Raw genomic sequence first — 8,227 nt, 5'->3', positions numbered from 1 at the left:
TGACTTCTTCTTCCTGCTATTCCTAACTTCCACCCAAATGGATTCAACCTTTTGTTCAGTTGAACCTATATCATCTCTCACTACCGCCCTGATATCATCCTTAAAAATCAGAGCAACACCACCTCCCTTACCTTCCTGTCTGTCCTTCCGAACAGTTTGATACCCCTGGATATTTAACTCCCAGTCATGACCATCCTGTAACCATGTCTCTGTGATGGCCACTAAATCATACCCATTTGCCATGATTTGCACCGTTTACTGATCCACCTTGTTTCGAATGCTCCGAGCATTCAGATAAATTGCCCTTTTGCCAGTTTTTGCACCTTCTTTTTGGGTCCTATTACCTCCATTACTAACAGCTCTTAAGTTCTCCTCCCCTTTAACTTTTTTCCTAATTTTCAATGGAGTTGAAGCTTCCTCGTTACCTGCTAACCTGCTGCTTTGCCTTACATTAATTGTTATTCTCCCTCTATGCTCACTTCTCCCTTCCCCACTACTTACTAGTTTAAAGTCCTATTAACCATCCTATTTACCCTTTTCGCCAGAACACTGGACCCGGCCCTGTTCAGGTGGAGTCCATCCCAGCGGTATAGATCCCTCCTGTCCCAGAACTGATGCCAGTGCCCCATGAAAAGGAAGTCCTCTTTCCCACACCACTCTTTTAGCCACATGTTTACTTCCCTGATCCTCGCCTCCCTATGCCAATTTGCACGTGGGTCGGGCAGCAATTCAGAGATTATGACCCTTGAAGACCTGTTTTTTAATTTTGTTCCTAGCTTTTCATAATCCCGAAACAGATCTTTTTTCCTAGTCCTGCCTATGTTGTTGGTACCTACGTGGACCACTACAACTGAATCCTCCCCCTCCCTCTCTAGTATCCTCTCAAGCCGGTCAGAGATGTCTCGCACCCTGGCACCGGGCAGGCAACACACCATGCTGGATACTCTATCCTGCTCGCAAAGGATACTGTCTATCCCCCTGATGATGGAATCCCCTACAACTACAAACTGTCTTTTTGCTCCCCCCTCATGAATGGCCTCCTGGACCATGGTGCCATGGTCAGTTGACTCATCCTTCCTGCAGCCCTGTTCCTCATCCACACAAGGAGCAAGTGCCTCATACCTGTGGGACAATGTCAAGGGCTGTGGCCCCTGTGTTCCTGAGTGCAGGGTCCCTCTACCTGCCTCACTCGCAGTCACACACTGCTGTCCCTGCCCGCCAATCGAATTAACATTAGTTAATCTACCAGGTGTGACTGCCTCCTGGAACACAGCATCCAGGTATTTCTCCCCCTCCTGGATGTGCTGCAGTGTTTGGAGTTCAGATTCCAGCTCATCAATTTTGAGCCGGAGCTCCTCAAGCAGCCAACACTTACTGCAGATGTGGTCACTGCCGTTCTCAATGGGATCAGCCAGCTCCCACATCATACAGCTACAACACATCTCCTGGCCTGCCATCTCTACTTAGTTAATTATTTAAAATTAATTAGTTTTTTTTAGTTTTGCAGTGTTTTCTGCACTAGTAAGTTCACTCCGTTATATACTCAAACAGACTCCGGCTTTGCCTTCCGACCTGCTCCCAGAGGATTTGGCGTCTAGGTGACCACCCCGAAAGATAACAGAGATGAGGAAAAGAAAATGCAAATAGCTTACATGCTCACCACACTTAGTCGTTATTTCTAGGTTAGAGGAGGTGGAAGGGTGAGAGACACTACGCGTGTTGTGTCTCGGGTATTAGTTAACTCCCAAAATTATTGGGTGAAAGCTTACCTTCCCAGGCTGCCCTCACGCTTTCTCCTGGACTCCCACCGCTGAAACAACTCAAATGGCAGAGGCTGCTACGATTACAACATTTAAAAGGCATCTGGATGGGTACATGAATAGGAAGGGTTTAAAGGGATATGGGCCAAATGCTGGCAATTAGGACTAGATTTATTTAGGATATCTGGTCAACATGGATGATTTGAACCTGAAGGGTCTGTTTCTGTGCTGTATACCTCTATGACTCTATGTTTCAATCAGATGAGCTTCACAAATCAAATGCATAAGGACCCAGCCTTTCCTACCTATCCTCGTAATATAATCTCCTTATCACAGTTAGCGGTTGAGTGAATGTTTTCTGTGCTGCTTCTAAGGCATCTCCTTTCTTAAATAAGGAGACCAAAACCACTCCAGATTTGGCCTCACCAACACTCAATTCAGCTGTATAAAAAACATCCCCGCTACTTCCCAATTTTGGGCTGGAACAAAGAACAGAAGTATCCCAGTAGAGGGAGCCATTGATACATCGAATAAATTCTAGATTATGAAAAACACAAGGAATGAATGAATTTTACCATTACTTATGCTTATAATATCTGCTTTGCCTTATGATGGTTATTAAATGGCTCAGATTGTAGTGGTTGTGGACACAATTGCCAGTTCAGAAACATGAGTACAATATCCAAGATTACCATGACAGTGCTAAGGGAGAGCTGCAGAGGTGGAGGTGCTTTTTTTTAGTTGCATTGTTAAATTAAGGCTGTGCCTGCCCTCTCGGGTAAATCCCACAGTAATTTTCCAAAGACATCCTGGCTAATACTTATCATAACCCACATCAGTAAATTGGATATTTTGATTGTTATGTTTGTAGGAGTTTGCTGTGCTCCTGCATTTAGAACATAGAACAGTACAGGCTCTTTGGCCCACGATGTTGTGCCGAACTTTTACCCTAAACCTAAGGTCTATCTAACCTCCACCCCTATCTTATACTATCATCCATATGCCTATCTAATATATTTCCTACATTACATTAATTGCTACACATCCAAATTTTCCTTGGCTGTAAATAGATTTAGGGTGTCCAGAGACGATGAAAGACACCACACCAATTCTTAAACTGTGTGCAGTCCCAGAACCTTCCAGGTTTAAGCCACAGCTATATTAGCTGGAATTAGTTGGAGAGAGGGAGGGAGAAATGCAATCAGAGAGAAGGATCAGCCAGAATTTGTTCCTGATTACAATCTGATGAGCCATGCTAACAGCACTTGTCATTTGTGAACATGGATTCAGCCGACATCTTAGGAGAGGGGATAGCCTAGTCGTATCACTGCTGGATTGTCATCACCACAATTTCCATGTCGTTGTGGAGCAGGGGAAGGATGATGACAAACTTCATGATGCGACCAAAGTGGAGAAGAACGCTCCATAATGCGTCCTACAGCAAACACCTCGAGGCAGTAGAGCAGAACCACCAACACAGCCTGAGCAAGATCCTGAGAATCCGCTGGGAAGAAAGACGCACCAACACCAGTGTCCTCGACCAAGCCGACATCCCCAACATTGAGGCACTGACCACCATTAATCGGCTGTGATGGGCTGGACAGATTGTCTGCGTGACCGACACGAGACTCCCCAAGCCAGTGCTCTACTGCCAGCTTCCAAACAGCAGGCCAGCCCCAGCGGGACAGAGGAAGCGTTTCAGTGATACCCTCAAGGCCTCACTGGCAAAGTGCGTAATCCTCACAGACACCCGGGAATCACTGTCCCCAAGACGATCCAAAGTGGAAAAGGAGAAGGCGTCGAGCACCTCCAGACTTGCCTTCAGGAAAAAGCGGAAACCAGGTGAAAACAACAAAAGGAGTGTGCTGCCAGAACAATGATCCCAGTAACTGGTTATTGGGGGAGCATGAGGGAATGTAGAGTAACCGGGTCAGCTCTGATCAGATTGGTTGGCAAAGTAGACATGAGCGATCTAGTGACCTGTCCTACTCCTAGTTTGAATATCTGTAGGTCTGTCTGTAACGGATTGTTTCACATCCTAGGAATTTAGGCATCTGTGTAGCACAGTCACACAGTACTTTTCCCAAACAAACCATCAGCAGGTTTCCATAGCGGATGGTCACTGCTATGTTACCTGGTCTCTTACCAGATCTGGAAAGGAACGCTTTAGTTGAAGAAAGAAAAATCTGTAGAAAAGGGCACGAGATTGGCAATAACTGGATAGCTCCTTGAAAGGTTGTGAGTTCAGGATCAAAAAGGCAGATGGTCCCTTCCTCCGCTGTATAATTCAAAATCAGTCTCCATTCAACATCCTCATCCACTCATTCCAACCATGTGATACTAAGGAATAAGCACGGACTCTGCATGATTCTCTCCTCCACGGCTCGGATACAACGATTTAACCTAATTAGCCAGATGGAGATCATCCCACTATGACAATGACCTTGTGAAATAGCAATCATTTCCAATCATCAATCCTTTGCATGCTCCTGACCCAGCAAAAACTCGCTTTCAAAATTCCTAAACCTGTTTTCAAACACTTCTTTGGATGTGCTCTCCACTTATTTCAGCAACCTCCACTGATCCCACAACTTGGATTTTTATAGGATTTGTTTGTGTAATGAGGGAATTGCTGAGATTGTCAGCATTATTGTCTGTCCCTCTTCAGAAAGTGGCAGTGAGCTGTCTTGGTGAAACAGTGTAGACTTTGCGGGTGTAGGTTAGAGGTACATCCAACAGGGCAGGGAGCTCCAGGATTCTGATGCAACAACAATGAGGTAACAGCAATACAATTCCAAATCAGGATGTTGTACGATTCAGAGCAGGATTTCAAAGAGGTGCGGTTCCCATGCATCCATTCCCCCTGTCCTAATAGACAGTAGAGGTCACAGATTTGGAAAGTGTTGTCAATGGAGCCCTCGGTGAGTTACAGAGTACATCTTGTAGATGTTACACATGTCTGCCACTTTGCATTGATGATGAATGAACAAAATTTTGAAGGTGATGGAAGGATGGATGGCATATAAGTGAGGTGACCTGCTTTGTCCTGGGTGGTGTCGAACCTTTATGAGTGTTGTTGAAGTTGCATGCATCCAGGCACCTGGAAATTATTCCATGGCACACCTGACTTGTGTCCTGTAAATGGTGATCAGGCTTTGGGGGTGCAGGTGAGTCACTCATCTCAAATTCCTAGCCTTTGACCTGCTTTTGTAGCCATAGCATTTATATAGCTGTTCTCATTCAGTTTCTGGTCAATGGTAACTCCCAGATTGTTGATAATAGAAGAGTCAGTGATGGTAACTTCAAGGGGAGATTGCTAGAGATGGTCATTACCTGCCATTTGTATTGGGCAAATGTTACTTTTCTCATTTTAGCCCAGTGTTATTGACTAGATATTTCTGCGTTTGGACATGGACTGCTTTCTGAGGAGTTGCAATTGGTGCTGAATATTGTGCAATCATCAGTAAAAATCCACACTTTTCACTGTAGGATGGAGGGAAGTTCATTAAGGAAGCAGCTAAAGGCTCTGCTTGGCAGAGACTGGAAGATTTCTGTGGAAGGTCCTTTGCAATCAGTCTATGTTTCTGGATGATAGGAAATAGCAATAGATGTTGCCCACTGCAAACAAAGAAATTCCCTAATCAAAGTGAAAGGAAGGTATAAGGAACAGATTGAGCCAAGACCTTAGCAGTACAACCTGTTGGAACCAGTTTGATTGATTGATTGATTTATTGTCATGTGTACCAGAGTACATTGAAAATCTTTGTTTATGAGCGGTACGGGCAGATCACAATAAGTAAAAATGTACAGATCAGAGGTTGTAAAAAGATTTAGACAAAGGCATACAGGTTATATTGCACAGGACATGTGCTAGTTGAGACCAATGATAGCAAGATCAGCATTATTTGAGGTTAGAGAGTCCATTCATCAGTCTAATAACAGCTGGGAAGAAGTCGCTTCTGAACCTGCTGGTGTGTGTATCTTCTGCCTGACAGAAGAGGTTGTAGGAGATCATTTCCGGGGTGCGATGGGTCATTGATGATGTTGGCTGCCTTTTCAAGGCAGCGAGCCGTGTAAATGGAGTCCATGGATGGACAGTTGGCTTCCGTGATGGTCTGGGCTGCACACGCCACCTTCTGTAGTTTCTTACGGTCCTGGGCAGAGCAGTTGCCATACCAGGCCATCATGCACCCAGACAGTATGTTTTCAATGGTGCATCTGTAGAAGTTGGTGAGGGTCCTTATAGACATGCCAAATTTCCTGAGCTGCCTGAGGAAGAAGAGGCATTGTTGTGGCTTCTTGACCATTGCATCTACATGGGAAGTCCAGGACAGGTTGTCGGTTATCATCACTCCTAGGAATTTGACCCACTCCACCCTCTCAACCTCAGTTCCATTGATGTAGATGGGAGTGTGTTTTGCTCCTTTCTTTCTGAAGTCAATGGTCAGTGCTTGAGTTTTGCCATGTTGAGAGGGAGGTTGTTCTCATTGCATCATGTCACCCACCCCTCTATCTCCCTTCTGTATTTTGACTCATCGTTGCTCGATGTCCATCTTACTACGATGGTGTCATCAGCGAACTTATAGATGGCTTTCTACTGTTGGGCGAGGAAAGATTTGCTGGAGTGGACATTGGAGATTGTGTGAAGGTCGGTGGTCATGTAGCTCCAATCTGTGCTATCCATCAATCTATTTCTGAAGCATTGGTGGCATGTTACCAGAAATATGTGGATGTAGCGTCCAAGAAAGAGATTAAAGACATCCTCATACAGTATAACAGGATCTTGCTGGTTGCTGACCTACTCCATTGTGAGGCCAAGAAATTTGGTGGACCTGGTGCTCATGTACATTACCAAAACTCTAACCGTTAAATCTTTCAATTGATTGGGACTAACAAATATATAGATGTCGTGTGAAAAGAAGATGTTTGGCCAACGCGACCAATCGTGACTCTTGAATATCCCCAACTTCTGGTTCAATAATTGGTAACCATGCCCACAGTTGCTAAATGCCTGAATACATGAATTTCCTCTGTAAAAGTCTCCACTCTGCTTCAACACACTCCTTAAATCCTACCTTTCTTTGGGGCACTTCTACTGATGCCTTCCTTTGCGACTCACTGTTGAATTTTGTTTGATAACATCCTTTGAGACACGATGATAATGTCACTGGAGAAATGATCTAGAGTCCCCGCCTAATATTCTGGGGACATTGGTTTGAATCCCACTGTTGGCGGATGGTGAAGTTTGAACTAGATAAAAAAGTTCTGTAATTAAAATGGTGACCCTGTAACTGTTGTTGATTGTTATAAAAAAGCCCATGTGTCTCATTAAAAAGTCCTTTTGGGAAGGAAACCTGACATCCTTAGCTGTTCTTGCCTACAAGTAACTCTTGATCCACAGTCATGTGACTGACTTTTAACTGCCCCCCCTGGACAGTACCTGCTGGCCTTGTTGTAAACGGATCTCTCTGTTCTTCTCATTACTTGGTGGCTGTGTATGGTGGCATAGTAGGACACTCCAGTCAGAGCTCCTCTGCTCACCAGGTCCTTTAACCCTTTTCTCTCCTTTCCCCCTCCCACAACACCCTGGAGTTGTGGAGAACTGAAGCGACTGCAGGCCGAGACCCACGGAGGATCGGAGCGAGCAGCAAGGCCTAATGGTCAGGGAACTGCAGGCATGCGCTATGAGCCCCAGAACACGGTGAGCAGTGAGCCCTGCAACAGAAGCCCCACAGCAGCACATGGGGAGCAGCTCCCAGAGCAGTGTGCAGGTAGGGAGTCCTGGACAGAGACTAGTGTGAGGGGACAATCCTTACCTTAGGTAATGTTAACCCCTTAATATATTCCTACTTTAGCTTAGATAGAATCCCTACAGTGTGGGAACAGGCTCTTCAGCCCAACAAGTCCACACTAACCCTTGGAGTGCCCTGCCCAGACCCATCTCCCTATAACCCACCTAATCTACACATCCCTGAACACTATGACCAATCCACCTAACCTGCACATCTTTGGACTGTGGCAGGAAACCGGAGCACCCGGAGGAAACCCACGCAGACACGGGGAGAACGTGCAAATTCCACACAGACAGTCACCCGAGGCTGGAATTGAACCCAGATCCCTGGTGCTGTGAGGCAGCAGTGCTAACCACTGAGCCACTGTGCCACCCTTATTTTCAACTCTGTAATTAAGCAACTACTTTTGTCCCTCAGCTGTATCTAAGAATTGTCTCTAGGTACCTGTACCTAAGATGTCGCTGTAAGAAGGCAGATATTATAAAAGTTTTTCACTGGACTCCTACAATGGGGCACACATGACAATAAAAGGACATTGCATTGTAGGTTCTACCATAATGAGCCCAACAATGTACATTAGTAGATAACAAGATGTAGAGCTGGATGAACACAGCAGGCCAAGCAGCACCAGAGGAGCAGGAAGGCTGACGTTTCGGGCCTAGACCCTTCTTCAGA

The 8,227-nt window shown here is 45.4% G+C and overlaps 1 pseudogene; it reads left to right on the top strand.

Moving 5' to 3' along the window:
* The first annotated feature begins 3,139 nt into the window (after positions 1 to 3,139).
* Positions 3,140 to 6,603, top strand: LOC125482150 (annotated as a pseudogene).
* The last annotated feature ends 1,624 nt before the right edge of the window (positions 6,604 to 8,227 follow it).

The sequence above is a fragment of the Rhincodon typus genome, unplaced genomic scaffold (assembly GCF_021869965.1).
Source record: "Rhincodon typus isolate 14 unplaced genomic scaffold, sRhiTyp1.1 hic_rhity00006415, whole genome shotgun sequence".
Lineage (NCBI taxonomy): Eukaryota > Metazoa > Chordata > Chondrichthyes > Orectolobiformes > Rhincodontidae > Rhincodon > Rhincodon typus.
Note: the sequence above shows the minus strand (reverse complement) of the source record. Positions and strands in the feature narration are given on the sequence as shown.